The 17,228-nt window shown below is 38.7% G+C and overlaps 1 protein-coding gene across 4 annotated transcripts in view; it reads right to left on the bottom strand.

Moving 5' to 3' along the window:
* The window catches only part of HTR1E (5-hydroxytryptamine receptor 1E), a 100,364-nt gene that overhangs the window by 36,535 nt on the left and 46,601 nt on the right, over positions 1–17,228 (bottom strand). For 3 of the 4 annotated variants that reach the window (XM_064597838.1, XM_064597839.1, XM_054505463.2), the window contains one exon: positions 61–198. The exons of the other annotated variant lie outside the window; for it this stretch is intronic. The gene's annotated coding sequence lies outside the window, so the exon portion shown is untranslated. The remainder of the gene's footprint in view (positions 1–60; positions 199–17,228) is intronic. 4 annotated transcript variants of the gene reach the window in all.

Genomic DNA, 17,228 nt, shown 5'->3' with positions numbered 1-17,228 from the left:
CTAAATGAGAGAAAACCCTTTCCCCCAACTATAATTGGACCAAGTGACTTCTCTACTTACAACAGGGACCAGAGCAATGCCATGTGCTGAGTGCTTTCAATGAAGCAGGAACAACTTGACAGTGAGGTCTGTTCTTCCTCAGTCACTGGGTTGGGGTGGAGTGGGGGAGGGCAACACTATCCAAAGAAAATCAGGATTCTATTGGGAAGGAAGAAAGAGAAATGGGTGTTGGGAAGGTAACTAATGTTCTCTATTGATCTTTTCAATAGTATCTATAATAGCACCTGTAGGAAGTATATAAAGATTGACCTCAGCTAAAAATATCTGCCAATTAACCTAAACCACGAATTAACTCTCTATTGAGTTACTCTGAGAATGGGAATTCCTTTTCTCTAAAAGTTTTGCCTTAAGTTTTATTGTGTTTCAAGAACACTTTTTAGAAAACCAGCAACCATATGTGTAATAGAGAAAAAGTTTATATTCTGTTACACTTTTTAAAAAGGGAATGGTTTAATACCCTGGTTTTGACAAGAACCATAACACTAGACAAGACTAGATAACACTTTCTGATGGCTGGTAGGGGATTGAATCTGAAACATTGACATCATAATTTACAGGATATGTAGTTTCTTTATCAAAGCAGCAAAATCAGGTGAGATGTTAAACATTGCAAGTGTTCCGCTTATACATATATTATCCATATTTTGCCTCACTGAAGTTTTGACCGAGAACCTTCTCACCATTTGCAGACGTTGATACTTGTGTAGTTTCCAGTGACTCTCAAAATAAGAATCATTTAAAGGTGTCATTAAGCAAATATATAGATAAAAATCCAGAAGTTGGCTGTACCAAACTTCTAGATGTCAGTTTCATTCAGTTGTGTATTAGCCAAGTGTACGAAGTAACTGTTTCTTCATTACTTGTCAGCAATCTTGGAGTAGAGGATATGTTTTCATTCTGACAGGGACACTGCTTTGGGGCTGATTACAGGGTTAGAGCCCTTTGCCATGGGATTTGGTGGCCAAGTCAGACTCTCCTGAATGGCATCCTGCCACTGTCTTTTCACGTGTCTCCCAGTTAGCCTCCCTCTTCTGCCTTTTCTCTCTTAGGTCTCCTCTTTCTTTCTTCCCTGTTCCTACCTTTTCACTTTCTTATTTTCTCATCTCTCTCCTTCCTTCTGTCTTCCCTAATAACTTCCTTGTATGCCCTTGGTTGTTGCCATTATTCCTGTTACATCAGAAGAATCTTTCTAGCAACAGAATGTGATAGTCAGTGCTTTTCATTAAAAATACTAATAATTTTATTCTCTTTTGACGATTTTTGATCTTCAGAGGAAAATGAGTGATGTGAAAGAGTATGAGTGTGTTGTACATGTGTGTGATATTTAATAATGAAAAACTGATACACTTTCTCTTTTAAACAATGATTACATTGATGACCGGCCTTGCGGGTAGAAAAGGAGGAATCCCTATTCCTTGAGTATGTTTCACATATTCTAATAAAGTTAGGGTTTGGCTAAGGACTTCAAGGTATTAGAATGTCCTTAGACTAAAAGTTCTACCAGTGTCTCCTTTAACTTAAAAATTTCATTATTTATAAACAGAGTGAAGAGGATGCCCATGTATGGGGCAGCCTGGCAGAGTGAAAGGGTACACATGTAGGATGGCCTGGGGTGGGTATTGGAGCCCAAGCAGGGTAAAGTTGGCATTCACATGGGGGCCAGTGGCCTGGCATGGGGGTGTTAGAGATAGAACAGGTTGAAGAAGGTATACAGGGAAGGGGGTATGTAGAGTAACTTGGCACGAGGTTTTGTGCCTGAACAGGGTGGGGAGAACATCCATGTGCTTTCATGGCCTGAGTGGAGTAAGGAGGACATCTACGTGAGGGAGGTGGTTGTTTCAAAGGTGAGAGACTGGTTACATATAAGGGAAGTGTTTAAATAAGTAATTATATTAAAGTTCAGGGGAGCCAGGTTTCTCACCTTTGGAAAAAGGAATTGCAAATATGGAAAGGGAGAAGCTGGAATAAAAGTGGAGTTAGAAGACTTAATTGTGAAAACTCAAGGTTTTCAGAATATATAGAACGATGTCTTTTTTTTTTTTTAAGATTTTATTTATTTATTTGACAGAGAGAGAGACAGCGAGAGCAGGAACACAAGCACAGGGAGTGGGAGAGGGAGAAGCAGGCTTCCCGCCGAGCAGGGAGCCCGGTGTGGGACTCGATCCCAGGACCCTGGGATCATGACCTGAGCTGAAGGCAGACGCTTAACGACTGAGCCACCCAGGCGCCCTTAGACTGATGTCTTAATAACTATAGATGTAAATGTGTGTAGATTTGTATGTATGTGCACATACACATATTCCAAGATTCCTAATCTCTGTCCACTTTGTGGTCCTGGGAGCACTGATACTGCAAAAGCAGTAAGAACTCCTAGGGCTGAGAACTTGGCTTCTAAATACCATTCTTACAGGAGCCAGAAGTCCTTGTAGAAATGGATGATTCCAGGTCTGGGACAAAGAAAGTACAAATGAGCTTGAAACATCTTATACCACAAAACAAGGAAATGCTCAAAGAATGATGAGATGAGTCAAAGGACACAAGAACCATTTTGAACAGTCTCCCACTGGCCCAATCTGTGTCAGTTTGAACTTCAAATAAATAATTATAGTATTGGATTATAACTTATCAAATAAAATGAACAGTGAGTTCATACTGATAAAAATACATGAATGAATAAAAGTCTCAAAGTACATCACCATGGAATATTATTAATTACATAGGGAAAAGAGTAACTTCAGAGTTGAGAAGACTGGCAGAAATCATCTCAATCAAGTGATCAGTGTAAACATAAGCAGTAAGAGAACAAATTGCATTCATGTACCATTTAATAGGAAAATAACATAACTTCTGTGATATTTTTACTAAAGATGCATAACCTAGATGAGTCATGAGGAAACACCAGACAAACCCAAAATAGTGCATGTTCTACTGGACCATAGTTTTCTAGTATCAAGATCATGAGAGTTAAGACTGAGACACTGTTCCAGAGTGAATGAGATTAAAGAGACATGGTAATTAAGTACACTTGACTCCAAATAGGATCTATTTACTGTAAAGAACATTACTGGAGTAAGGATTATAGTATTAATGTTTCAGTACTAATTTTCTGATTTTGATGGTTGTACTGCAGTTATGTAGAGAATGCCTTTTTTTTGGGTAGAAATACATACTAAAGTATTCAGGGGTGGTGGGGCATTATTAACTTGGTAACTTACTCTCAAATGGTTTAAGAAAAAAGTTCTTTGTACTATAACTGCGTTTTTTTTCCCCCTGTACGTTAGATTGTTTCAAAATGAAAAGTATATGTATATACAAAAGAGGTAAAAAATGAAAATAAAAGGAGATGAAAAGATTTTCAGTTATGGGCACAAGGAGGATTTTATGGAGAAGGAGGCATTTGAATGGAAACTTGAAGGATCGGAGGATCTGGTTGAGCAAATCCTTCTAGGCAGAGGATGCATGTGGGCTGTGTGGGCTAATTGAATCTCCTGCTCAGCCACACACACACACACACACACACACACACACACACACAGCCACTGCCTTGGTTTAGATTTATCATTTCTCGCCCAGACTATTGCAGCAGTCCCCTAACAGATCTTCCTGCCTCCAGACAAGGAGCCTAGAGCCTACCGTGAGTTTTAAGCCAAGGATTTATGATGAGAAGGTGTATGGTAGCATGGGAGGGACTTGAGAAAGAAGGAGAATATTTTTTCTCCAGGAAAGTAAACCCTTCTACTGAACACCAAGGAAGTATCCAACCTTGCTAGAGAATTTCTACATCATAGAGCAAGCTGTGAAGTGCAGCAATGATAACGAACTGGCTAATGAGAAACAGCAGCTGTAAACAAGCTTTAGCCTTCTTACAGCCTCTTTTTAGAAAGCATTTTCTAACGAGGGCTGTTTACCTAATCTACCTGCTCTGGGAACCAGCATCTAGCTATTGAAATAAAAGCTATATGTAGGCATTACAGAAATTTGTGATGGTAAAAATAGAAAATGAGAAGTAAAAATTATCCATCATCCCACAACTCTAATAATCACTGGCAAATTTTCTTCTTCTTTAAAAAAGATTTAATTAATGTTAACTAACTAATTAATTAATTTAGAGAGAGTGTGAACAGGCGGAGAGGCAGAAGGAGAAAGAGAACCTCAAGCAGATCCCACACCAAGCATGGAGCCTGACGTGGGGCTTGATCCTATGACCCTGAGGTTATGACCTGAGCTGAAATCAAGAGTCAGACACTTAAAGTGACTGAGCCACCCAGGCCCCCTCACTGGCAAATTTTCTTCCATATTCCCCCACCCAGCTCCTGCCCCACTCCTCACACACTCAGAGATAAATGGGATAATTCTCTGCCTCTGTGTGTGTGTGTATGTGTGTGTATATTTAATTTTACCTAATAATTATATGTAGTCATCTTGCCCAGCCATGAAGTGATCTTTGAAAACATGATTTCTGAAATTATAGATATGCTATTATTGCTAGAAATTTAGATTTTTCCTCTATAATAAATAGTGCTGCAATGACATCTTTTTTTGTGTCGTTTTCCTAAGATAACTCCTCAAAGTGTAATTGAGTCAAATGCTAAATATTTCAGGGATTTTCATACAAATGGGAAAACTGCCCTCCAAAAATAATATATCAATGTACACAACCACCAACTATAATAAGGGGTACCCAATTCTTTGTAAAAGTGTTTTGCTTTATCTAGTTTCGGTAAATTATTTTTCTCAGAATGCATATAGTATTCATATATTCTACCTGGCCTTTAAACCCTGCATAGCTAAAAACATGAAGAGTGGAAAAATGCATAAAGAATTTTTTTAATACATTTCACTAACAGAATTTAAACAACATTAACTTGTGACTAGAATGAATAATGCCTTAGCCATCACTTGAGCTATTTTAAGAAGATGGTAATGGAAACATGAAATTATTCAAGTGGTATAAAATTTTACAGTTAATGAAAGTCCTATCAACTAAAGTAGGTAAGATTTTTAAAAAGTATTGCAAAGTAAAAAATTAAAATGCTACATTAAAAATCATAATGATGCAGTAGAACAAAAAATTTCTTATACTCAGATGACACTCACCCCTCTCTGCTTTGAGGATTATATGAAGTAAAATTTTAAAACATTTTTTAAATGGCTTCTGTTCCTGTCCAACACAATGATTATCGTTTTTCTCACCCAGGTAACATATGCTTGGACAATCCAAACATATGCTTGGACAATCCAAACTCATTTGGCTGTAGGCCAAATGCAATTAGGAAGGAAAATCTACTATTGAACTCATCATAGAACAAGGTCCCCAAACACATATAACTGACTTTTGATTATCCACTACTTTGCATTCTCTCATCAGCAGAGACAATTGGAAGCTGAATAAAAACAATTTTATTTGCAGAACTCAGAGTAATCTCTTATAGCCATGATGTCTTTCTTTCAGAGTTTAGAGAGTTCTATGTGATTTTTATAATCTGTAAGGATTCTGAAGAGCATTGAGCCTATACGAGGAAAAGGGTGAAATAATCAGTTCTAAGAATAAGTATTTGATATATGTAGTTATTATTATCACAGTAGGTGTATGTTCCCATAAACCTTTATTTAGAAAATCAGGCAGGGGGCCAGGTTGGCTCATGGACTATAATTTGCCGAACACTGCTCTTGAGGAGACTCAGATGAGCTGGCTGCCCACGGAGACTCTGGCCCAGTCTGCTCCTCTGTGAGATGGAAACCACCCTAGGGCCTGGTGCTGTGCTGACGGCTGTCCATGTGGGCCCAGTGGAAAGCTGTATTTGGGAGTTTCTGACCAAGTCGTGGGTGCAGAAGCCGGAATGTGAGGGCTGTGCTCGAATAGGTTGAGCCTTTCTCATAAGAAGCACCAACTGTGAGCAGAGCATCACATAGACAGTAGTCGAATCACTATGTTGTGTACCTGAAACTAATGTAACATTGTGTGTCTACTATACTCAAACAAACAAACAAACAGACAAAAAGACCAGTTGCTAATTACAGATCAGGCCTAAATTTCCCTCCTTCCCCCTCCTTTACACACACACACACACACACACGCACACACGCACACACACGGAGAGAAATTTAGTTACCAGGACAAAGAGTTACGAAAGTTGGGGAGTGAAGGAAAATGTCCACAACAGAGGAGAAAGCGTTAAGAAACTAGACTGCTAGACTCTAAAGTACAGAATCCTGCAGAGAAACGTAAGAGGAATGTTTGACTCAGTCTTGGCCACATTAGAAGAAGACCTGGGGAAAGAATGTGTCAGCTGAAACCTGAAAGAAAAGTTAAGGGGAACATGCCCTGGGCTAGACAGGCAGGCAGAAGCCAGATGAGACAGGTATGAGAGTTCACATTGTGCAGTCTGGACTTTATCATGAGGGCAACTGGAATAGGTCTCCTAGTACCCTCTGTATCATTTAAGCATTTGTTTTTGGAATATTCTCTACTTTTTCTCCTCATATTTTTATCTTAACTTTTCTTTGTTCCTATTTGCTTTTTTTTTTTTTTTTTAGAGATTCATTCATTTATTTATTTGGCAGAGAGAGCACATGTGCACACAGGCACCAGAAGAAGGGAGGGGCAGAGAGAGAAAGGGAGGGGCAGAAAGGGAGAGGAAGAGGGAAAGAATCCTGAGCCTCCATGCTTGGCTCTATCTCACCACCAGAGATCATGAGCTGAGATCATGACCTGAGCTGAAACTAAGAGTCAGACGCTCAACCAACTGAGCCACCCAGGGCCCCCCCATCTGCTACCTTAATTCCCAGCTAGGCATTCTGCCTGTTTCCTGCATATTACTTGCCCCACACATCAACTTGGATTCAGGAGGTCATATTTAGCACCAACTGTGGTGAATTGACCCAGAGGACTTTCTAGATCCCTCAACTGAATAATAGTCTTAACATAGCACTATTCTCTATAGAAGAATTTAATATATGATGGAAGTGACATTTCAAATTGGTGGGGAAAGGTGAATTATTCATTAATGCAGTTTGGACCATTTAGTAGCCACCAAGGGAAAAAAAAAAGTTAGATCCCTATCTCACATCAAAAAAGTGGCAAATGGATTAGTAATTTACCTTCCGAGACCAGACGTGATGCACTGCCATCAGGCTGCTAGGGCCATAGGCAGATTAGTAATTTACCTATAAAATCATAGTACTGGATGAAAATGAGGGAGCTTCTTTTTAAAATAATCTTGTATTAATAAATACTTTTATAAATATGAAGTAAACCAAAATTGATTAATTCATTAATTTATCAAAATTAGACAATTCTGTAAGGCAAAAAATGTCATTAAAAAAGTCAAAAGACAAATGACATACTAGGAAAAATACATGCAATTAAGATTATGTACTAAGGACCGATTTCATTATTATGAGAAGAATTCCCAAAAAGCAATCAGTAAAAGAACAACTACTCCCCCAAAAACAGAAACAAAACAAAACAAAAAAACACCAAAAAACCTGAGAGGATATAAACAGAGTGCACAGAAAATGAAATAATGATGTTTTTTGAACCTTGAGAAAATGTTCAAATAGCCTCATAATTAGAAGGAAGACAAATGAAACTACCGTGAGATCTTATTTTTCACTTATCAGGTTATCAAAGATGACAAATTTTGATAACATTGTGTTAGTGATAGTGGGGAAATAGACACTCCTCTACATTGCTGCTGGGAATTTTAATCAACGTAGATTTTTCAGAGGAGAATTTGGCAGCAGGTATCAAAATTACTAATTCACATACATTTTGGCCTGGCAATTCCTTTATAGGAAATTATCATATATATAAATATATACTTATCATATGTAATTATCATTATATAGATATACATATACATATATATACTTGCAGAGTTGTTTCTACAAGGCTATTTATTGAATCCTTATAACAGCAGCAGTTTGCAGAAACAAACAAAACAAAACGAAAACCCCTAAACATCCTTTGAGAGTAGGTTAGTTAAATAAATTGTGGTACATTTATACCTAATGTATGATGCAACCATTAAACATGATAATGCAGCATGAAATAATCTCCAAAATATATCATAAGAGAAAGAAGTAGGGTGCAGAACAGTGCATATAGTATGAAGCCACAAGAAATTGATTATGGGGACTGCCTCCAGGGGGGAAAGCTGGTGGCTACAAGACAGAGGAGAGCGAGGCATTTGGGGCATATACTGCCTATCTGAAAATCTCTCTCCTTCTGCAAAGCACAACTGTCCTTTGATGCTCTGACAGGACAGTTGACCCCTCCAAGCTTTTGGTCTTCTCTTGAAATGACTACCTCTGTTTCGTGCTCACACCTTCCAGAGGCCATCTGCCACCTAATCTAATGAGAAATGCATTTAGAACCCTTTGTAAAACATGGGCGCCTGGGTGGCTCAGTTGGTTAAGCGACTGCCTTCGGCTCAGGTTATGATCCTGGAGTCCCTGGATCGAGTCCCGCATCGGGCTCCCTGCTCGGCAGGGAGCCTGCTTCTGCCTCTGACCCTCCCCCCTCTCATGTGCTCTCTCTCTCTCAAATAAATAAATAAAATCTTTAAAAAAAAAAAAAGAACCCTTTGTAAAACATAAAACACTGAACACAAGTAAGGAGTAACTATCATTAGTCCTCATCTAATATTAAGTTATGTTAATTTGACAGGTGAAGCAAGGAAAAGTTGGAGTAGAAAAATGCATTTCTCAGATCCTAAGTAGATTTAAGTTCTCCTATCTCCTGTGTATTTAATCTTTCCCTGTCAGAGAAAGAACCGTATCTTTCTGAAGTTTAGTATGGTGCTTAGCTCACTTTGGGTGTTTTAACGAATGTTAAATAATAATAATAGTTATTTATGGATCATTGCACCACTTCATAATACTTTCCCTTCATTGAGTCACACCTTTTAGCAAGCCATTTTTAAAATGTATTCCTAACTAAATTAAGGTGCAATAACTCACAGTGAAAATTGATATTTATATAAAAAAGAGAACTGGCACAAAACCAATGATTTAAACTGCAACTTTCCAATTCTTTCTTGGTGGCATTAATAACAGTGCCCTTTTGAAATGTCTTTTCTTTTTCAAATACCATATTATAACTGTGATAGGCTGGCTAGAGGGTATAGTCTTCCCATTTGCTGTTTTTTCCCCTTCCCTTTACTTTCACATTTTGTGATATGCCATGGGGGAAGAGCCTCGAAGGGAATAATAACCTAATTTTAACCTGTAATTGCTCTTGCTCTTTAACTATGTCTGTTTTCACAGTCTTCCTGCTCATTATGCTATATCACTTCTCAGCTTTGGCACATGTGTACGTGGGGGCTGAGATAATGATCTCTGAGAGCCCCTCCAGTTCAGACGCCACACATTTCTTTAGAGAGGATGTACATTTTATGTGTCTTGTATTGTTTTTGGTTATGAAGAAGTATGTCTGTTTAATAAGCCTGAATAAAATATTAACCCTTTAAAAGGATAAAAATTCTCTAAGTCCTCTAAGAATATGTCCATGGAGTGGAGTTTCAGAAACTTTGGGGTGATGAAAATGTATATTCATATCTTTGAAGCTTCACAAAAATTGGTTATTCTTACGTGGAATGCCTTTTCTCTGCCTGGCAAACTCCTACTGAGCATTTAAAACTCAGCCTAAACATCATCTCCTTTCTGAACCTTTCCCCAACAGAGAAGAGCCAGCTCTGCTCCCTTGTGATCTTACAATGCTGCAACACTCTTGAGCTCTATACTTATCTGCTTTGGTGACAGCATCTTCCATCAGACTGTGAGCTCCTTGTTGGCAAGAGTGTTTCTTATCCATCTTTGTTTGAATCCCCAGTGACTGGAATATGGGAAGTGCTCAACAAATGTTTCCTTGAAGGAATGAATAAATCTAAAGTATTGGAAGTAAGGAGTCCTGGGTTCTAGTCCCAGCTCTGCTGCTAATAATGTGTAACTGAGCAACTTGATTAACTTTTCCAGTTTTCAGTTTCCTCAAATATAAAATGAAGGGATAATTTAGAAACTCTCTCAGGCCTGTTTGATGATTTTGTCTTCTTAATTAAGATTACTAACTCCTTCTGGCAGGGATTCTATCTTCTGTGTCATTGTGCATAGCACACTGTTTAATAAATATTTATTACATCACTCAGAAAAATGTATATCAAAAAAGTAACCTATGATTGAGTTGTTGGGCAAATGACTGGTATCACCTCAAACCAAAGGGCTGGCCTTTATGCACGGCTAGGTTTAAAAGAGCATCTCTAATACAGAAGTATTTGTTCATGTTCTTATGCATCTTCAAGTTTGAAGGGCCACTATAAAGTGGTGGCAGAGGGCAGGTCTCAAAGAGAAAATGGTTAATGGAAATGAACAATAATCCTTATTATGAATTGATATTTTATTGAGCACTTACTTCATGCCAAGTAAATTACACGTTATTTCTAATTTTCAACACAACCTTCCAAAACCTTAGAAAACCATTGAACCAAACCTTAGAAAAGTTACATAACTTGCTGTTCCAATTATCTATTGCTAGGTAACACCTCCCCCTTCATAAGGGCATAAAACGGTGACTATTTTGTTAAGACTCCTGGATTCTGTGGGTATACTTTGTTTCTACTCCTCTATGTCTAAGGCCTCAGCTAGGAAGACTTGAAGCTAGGAATGCCTGGAAGGCTGGCGGCCAGAATCACTTAAGGGTTTATCCTGGAAGTTGATGCTGGTAGTTAGCTGACCTCTCAACTGGAGCTTGGAGCCAGAATGCCTGCATTTGACCTCTGCATGTGGTCTTTCACTTCTTCACATCAGAGTGACTGGGATCCAGTAGGAGTGTTTCAAGAGGACTGAGGAAAGCTGTATTGCTTTTCATGACATAGTTTCAGAAGTCATGCAGTGCCACATCCACTGTAATCATAGGCCTACCCAGATTCAAGGGATGGAGAATATAGTCCCTGCCTCTCCTTAGATTTAACATCTCATAAAAAGAGCATGTGTGATGAGAAATCTTGTGAGCATCGTAGAAAATCTGCCACAATAGCCCAAGGCTTCAGAGCTACAAAGAGGTAGAGATGAGATTCAATCTGTCCATTTTAGTTTGAGACTTACACACTTTTCATTACACCATAGGATCTCAGGCATTTGATGATGCTAATACTTGGAAGGAGATTTCCCTTATTTGTAAGTCTGTTAATTTAAGTAAGGTTACCTTTCCTTAAAATCTCAATTATTCCCTCCTTACTTTTCTCTATTCCCCTGTATCTCTTTTTTTCGTTGGACCCCATTACTTCACCTGACTTCTGTTTTTTCTCTTTTTTCTTGGTATATCATTTTCTCTCTTAAATTCCACATGGCCATGGTATTTCCTTTATTCATTTTTTTTCAGAGTCTGGAAAATTATGAAACCACCCCACTGTTTCATCCCTTACTGTCTTCTGAGAAAGACTATCAGTTAGAACTACTTAGTTTAGAGAAAGACCACCTATTTGTAGTATTGAGTATTGTAGTATTGAGTTATTTACATATAGCTAGTGGGGTGTGTGTGTTTGTGTGTGTGTGTGTGTATGTGTGTGTTGGGAACACCTGGATGGCCTGGCCTGGCTGTTGGGATTACTTGAGAAGATGAGACGGGGATTATGTGTGAAGCTTACTAGGGCAGTGGTTCTCCACCCTGGCTGCATGTAAATTAGAACTACTTGGGAATGTCTGCAAAATGCTGATGACTGTAACCCACCCCAGAACCATTAAATCAGAATCTATGGGAGCAGGGCCAGACACTGACATTAAAAAACAAAACAAAACTGAAACTTTGCAGGTGAATAAAACACAAGAACATGTTTCAGAAACACTGCGCTTAGGAATTCTGATGTTTTCGGTTGAGAATCATTGAGAATCTCTGAACTGGGACTCATAGGAGGTGGAGGGAGTGGTATACATTCCATGCCAGGGAGAGGAGCCTCATTATTGGGTAGGGAGCACTTCTGGAGAGGGTGGTGAACTGCCTAGAGGCAGTGAGTAGCCCTGGTCACACTTTGGGTCAGAGCACAGTGAGCACTCCGGGACTGATGGAGACCCTCCACCTCAGCTCCCCTAAAAGGGTAGGAAGCCCAAGATGTTGAGACCCTCAAATCAGGACTAGTCTGGAAGGCTGCTAGTGGGGCATGGAGTGGGCGCAGTGATGGAGTACTTGGCCTGTAGAGGCAACGGAAACAAGGCAGAAGGTAATTTTAATTGAACAGATTTGGTTCTGAACCAAGAGCCTGAACAACACAATCCGGGAGCAGACGAAGCACAGGAAATTTGGAGACTATGTTTCCAATGATGTTCCTTCTCATTTCTCTTAAAGGTACCATATTGTTTCATTTACTAATTTTAAATTATCAATTGTAGTTTTATGTGAAAGTTATCACTCCTACATATGAAGTAACTCTTCATAATTTCAGGAATAAATGTTACTTAACACTGAACTTTTAGGGAACTAAGGTGGGACATCTGTCAACATCAGTGAAAATTCAATAGCATTGAATTACTGTGCGTCAGTGATCATCATACTATTTTGCTTGCAAACGCCTAAGAGAATTTTGAAAAATTGTATCCCTTGCCCTTCTTAACTTGGCCATCTAAAAACTTGTAAGTTTGGGGGCGCCTGGGTGGTTCAGTTGTTAACCGTCTGCCTTTGGCTCAGTTCACGATCCCAGGGTCCTGGGATCGAGCCCCGCATTGGGCTCCCTGCTCCGCAGGAGGCCTGCTTCTCCCTCTCCCACTCCCCCTGCTTGTGTTCCCTCTCTCGCTGTGTCTCTCTCTGTCAAATAAATAAAATCTTTAAAAAAAAAAATAAAAAAATAAAAACTTGTAAGTTTGAATAGTTGCAAGGAATGTAGCTTCCAGCATATTTAAATTATTGACATATCAAAATAAAACTGTTATTTTTCATTTAAATGTATCCAAAGGAATACAGTCTTTTATATTCCATTATCTATTTAAAATATATAAAAACAAATGCTTTTTTTTTTTTAAACAGAGCATTAGGACTATATAAGGATACTAAAATTAACAAACATTTGCTATTTGCCAAGGTTTATTTTATTCCTTTTTCATTTAGTTCTTTGATACTTTGAATCACTTTTAAGAGAATTTAAGATACTGTGAAGAGATACTCTAGTTTCTCTTCAGATCATATAAATCTTTAGCCTAAGATACTTCAAAGGCTTTTATTACTGTTGCTAAGAAAAGTCCACGTAATACAGTATAACCACACTATGTGCTCATTTAACTTAGGCAAATCTAACTACTCATGCTTGAAAAAATATATACAGAGGCAGGAAGAAATCATTTAAATACTGTGAACGACTCTGCTATATCACAGAGTGTATGACCCTTCATCACATTTTCCTTGGTTCTCTCACATTGAGAGCATCATGCTATGCTGAATGATTCTTATATCTACTGCTTAGACCACATATTTATACATATTTATTACTGAATATAATTATAACATAAAACTGCATATGTTCACGTAATAATACTTTATGGAGAACATGCAAGAATTTTATAAATAATTGTAAATATATTTGATTTTTGTCTTGTGTGCTAATAGTGCAACCTTCCCCACACCCCAAGATATGATTCCAATGCATACTATTTTATTCCTACAGATGACTATATGAGCTTTATTCAAAATCAATGATGATTTAGATCAAAGTCATAGATGATTTTTTAGAACTGGAAGGCTGCATAATGTTAGGAAGCCTTCTCTAGCATGATTTGCCTCAGCTAAGATGCCCCTCCTCTGTATTCCATAGTACCCTGTGCACACTTTCCTTCTACGGTTTTCTAGAATTATGTCTTGAATTGTATAGTAATTTTGGCTGCCTTATTGTCCTACCCCTAAGATTATGAGGGCCTTGAAAAGATTGTTCCCTGTGTTTCCAGTGCTAGACATAGTGTTTGGCATATAGAAGATGCTTGGCAAGTTAGATGCTTGGCAGGATAAATGATTATATTAATTTCTTTATATCGATGTCTGGCCAGTTTCACAAGGAGTTAAGATGATTTGCATTCAATCCTTATTTCTGACCCAAACAACTTCAGGCAAATGTTCTTTTTAAATTTTTTTCTTTATGTGTTGCCTCTCCAAGGGTTGGGGATCACACAACCACATTTTAAATTTTTTTAATTTTTATTTTTTATTATTATTTCTTTATTTTGAAGATTTTATTTATTTGAGAGCGAGAGAGAGAGAAACAGCATGAGAGGGGAGAGGGTCATAGGGAGAAGCAGGCTCCCCGCTGAGCTGGGAGCCCGACGTGGGATTCGATCCCAGGACTCCGGGATCATGACCTGAGCTGAAGGCAGTCGCTTAACCAACTGAGCCACCCAGGTGCCCCACAACCACATTTTAAAGAGTTCCATTGTTCATCACTAAGAAATTCTCCTTAATGTGCAAATAAAAATCTCACCTGCTTTATGTTCCTTTCTTCTTTGCCCATTTTCTGTAAATAAGAAAGATACATGGAAAAAATGCTCACAGGTAGGTAGTTCTTACTTAGAAGATTAGTCTTGGGAACTAAAGGCAAAACGGAAGCACAGGCATGGGTTGCTGATTTGTTCTTTCTGCATGTTTGAGATTAGCCTCAAAAAATTAGAGTTTTTGGTGGTGATAGTATCCTTCTACATGGATGTATTCATGTTCATGCATCTGTTTTCCCACACATTTTTCAGTATTGGCAGACATTCAGTGTCTGAGGCTGAGCCATGTGCCCAGCATGCACTTTAGGGATGGAGTAGATAAACCCACTGGGGGCTGCAGTGGACCAGGGACATTTTTACACCTTCCATGGACAGGTGTCATACACCATTTCAGATTTAATATGTCTCCATTCTTAATTCCAGGCACTCACATCATAGTCTTCATTTTTTAAGCAGGTCTGACATTTCCCTTAATGCTAATCATGAGCATGTATACCTGGATCTTGTGCCACAAGTTCATGCATTTGTTACTTATCTACCCTGCTGTGGATGTCAGCCTGTGACTTTGCTTTGACAGCACAGGCATAAGAGTAGCCAAGTGTTAAATGAATCTGGAGTAATTAGAGGGCTCATATTTAAAAGGGATTACTCAGATGAAGCTCTGCAAAGGAGCTGAATTTAGTCTAGGTTAAAAAAGTGGAATATCCCTTCATCTTCACTTGCCATCCATTTCTAACATAAAGATCCCTACAAGGAGGCATATATTTGTGTGTGCACGTGTTCCATTACAAAACCCAAGGGCAAAATGAAGGTGACAGTCACTGCTCAGTGGCATGACCTCATCCCTCTTCTCCTGCTCAGCACACTCCTTCAGTTTCTTCATCCAGAGTCAGAGCTTCTTAGCCATGGAGACACCTCTGGCTAACAATACCGCTCTGATGCACTTGGCAAAAGAAGGGCATGGAAGTGAATCATTAAATCCCCTGATAAGGAAGAGAAAATTAATTAGAATAACCAGATGCTCAGGAAAAGAGTAATAAAATTTTACCCTGAGCTTGGGCAAATTAAACTCATATAATTGATTTTAGACACACTTCAGTCTCATTCAAGTAGCATGTGAAAGAATGGGAAAGAGTTAAAGTCTGGTAGAATAATAAACTGAATCAGAAAAAGCATTTTTTATTTCATACAAGATCTCACACTCAGATGCTTAGCATTATAATTAGGTCTGACTTCTAATTGTAAAGGCACGAAGAGAGGATTTTAAAACAGATGAAAAGCCCATTTGACTTCCATAGCAACAGGAGATTTTCTGAATCAAGTGAGTGGCAGGAATATTGAAAAAGAAAAATCAACTCCCCAACTATTAGAAGCTTATTTGAAGCCAAAATATTAAAGAATATAATGGTATTTGGAAGTATGACCAGATTCTCTTGATAGTCCCTAACTTCATTTTTCTCACTGGCACAGTATTATTTCCATTTGTAATGAGACAAACATACAGTGTACATGTAAAGCAATTCAGAACCCGTTTTCTGACTCACCCTTGTGGAAAAAATTAACTGTTTTTTAATATGGGTTTTTCAGGACTCAAGTAGTAGAAATAAAATCAACAGCAGCAGTATTGTATTTGAAGACACATAGGGGTAACGTTAGGCATCAGGAGAGGGGCCTGAGGCCCTTACGGCCAGCAGAGCATCTGAGATTAGAAATCCTATGAAATTGTAAGGCTGGGAGAGAATCAGAGCCTTGAAGATTAAGTGACTTGTCCCAAATTACCTAGAGAGGTGTTAAAACCTACTGGAATTCTGTTCCTCTGACACTGGTCTGGCCTTTCATTAACTCCCACTTTCCTGAAGTGGTTGTACCTAATCGCTTCCTCTCCTCACTTTCGCCTCATAGAGCTTGACAAAACACCTGTGATAACTGAACATGGGCCTCGGTTGAGTCATAAAGGGAATCTAACTGGTGAAGGCCACCAGGTCGGATAACATAAACCCAAAATACAAGCTTTTCAAACTTATCTGCCAAATCTCTTCCTGATTTATCTGGGCAGCTTTTTCAGTGTGCCACTTAAGGTTGCTTATTTAGATAGCCTCTCTTTCAATGTTCTTGTCTGTAAATTGGGTAGAATGGCTTGGCTTCCTTCCTAGTGCTCAAGAATGTAGTGACACTAGGGAGGAGTGTTACTACAGACGAAGCTGGGGATTCAGGGCCACCTAGCCTCCACCAACAGCTTAATCTTGGCTCTTGGCTGAGATGGGATTGGAAAGCTAGGGCTCCCATTGCCGAACTTGGCTCCATTTCCTTTCTCTCTTTCTCTTTCTCTCTCTCTCTCTCTCTCTCTCTCTCTATATATATATATTAGTTGACACACAATGTTACATTAGTTCCATGTGTACAACATAGTGATTCAATGAACTTGGCTCCATCTTCTGATTCTCTTCCCAACAAGTTGTCTAAAAAATGGTTAAGAGAGATTCAAAATCTGTCAGGAAGTTACATAAAACTTGCCCCTTCTTCACACATGCCCTTGTTTCTTTTTTCTTTTTTTTAAAAATATTTTCTTTTCTTTTCTTTTTTTTTAAGATTTTATTTATTTATTTGACAGAGAAAGACACAGCGAGAGAGGGAACACAAATGGGGAGTGGGAGAGGGAGAAGCAGACTCCCTGCTGAGCAGGGAGCCCGATGCGGGACTCGATC

The sequence above is a fragment of the Mirounga angustirostris genome, unplaced genomic scaffold (genome assembly GCF_029215605.1).
Source record: "Mirounga angustirostris isolate CCGP_5_RB_7025 unplaced genomic scaffold, mMirAng1.0.hap1 SCAF_8, whole genome shotgun sequence".
Lineage (NCBI taxonomy): Eukaryota > Metazoa > Chordata > Mammalia > Carnivora > Phocidae > Mirounga > Mirounga angustirostris.
The sequence above is the reverse complement of the archived record's forward strand: the minus strand, read 5'-3'. Positions and strand labels throughout refer to the sequence as shown.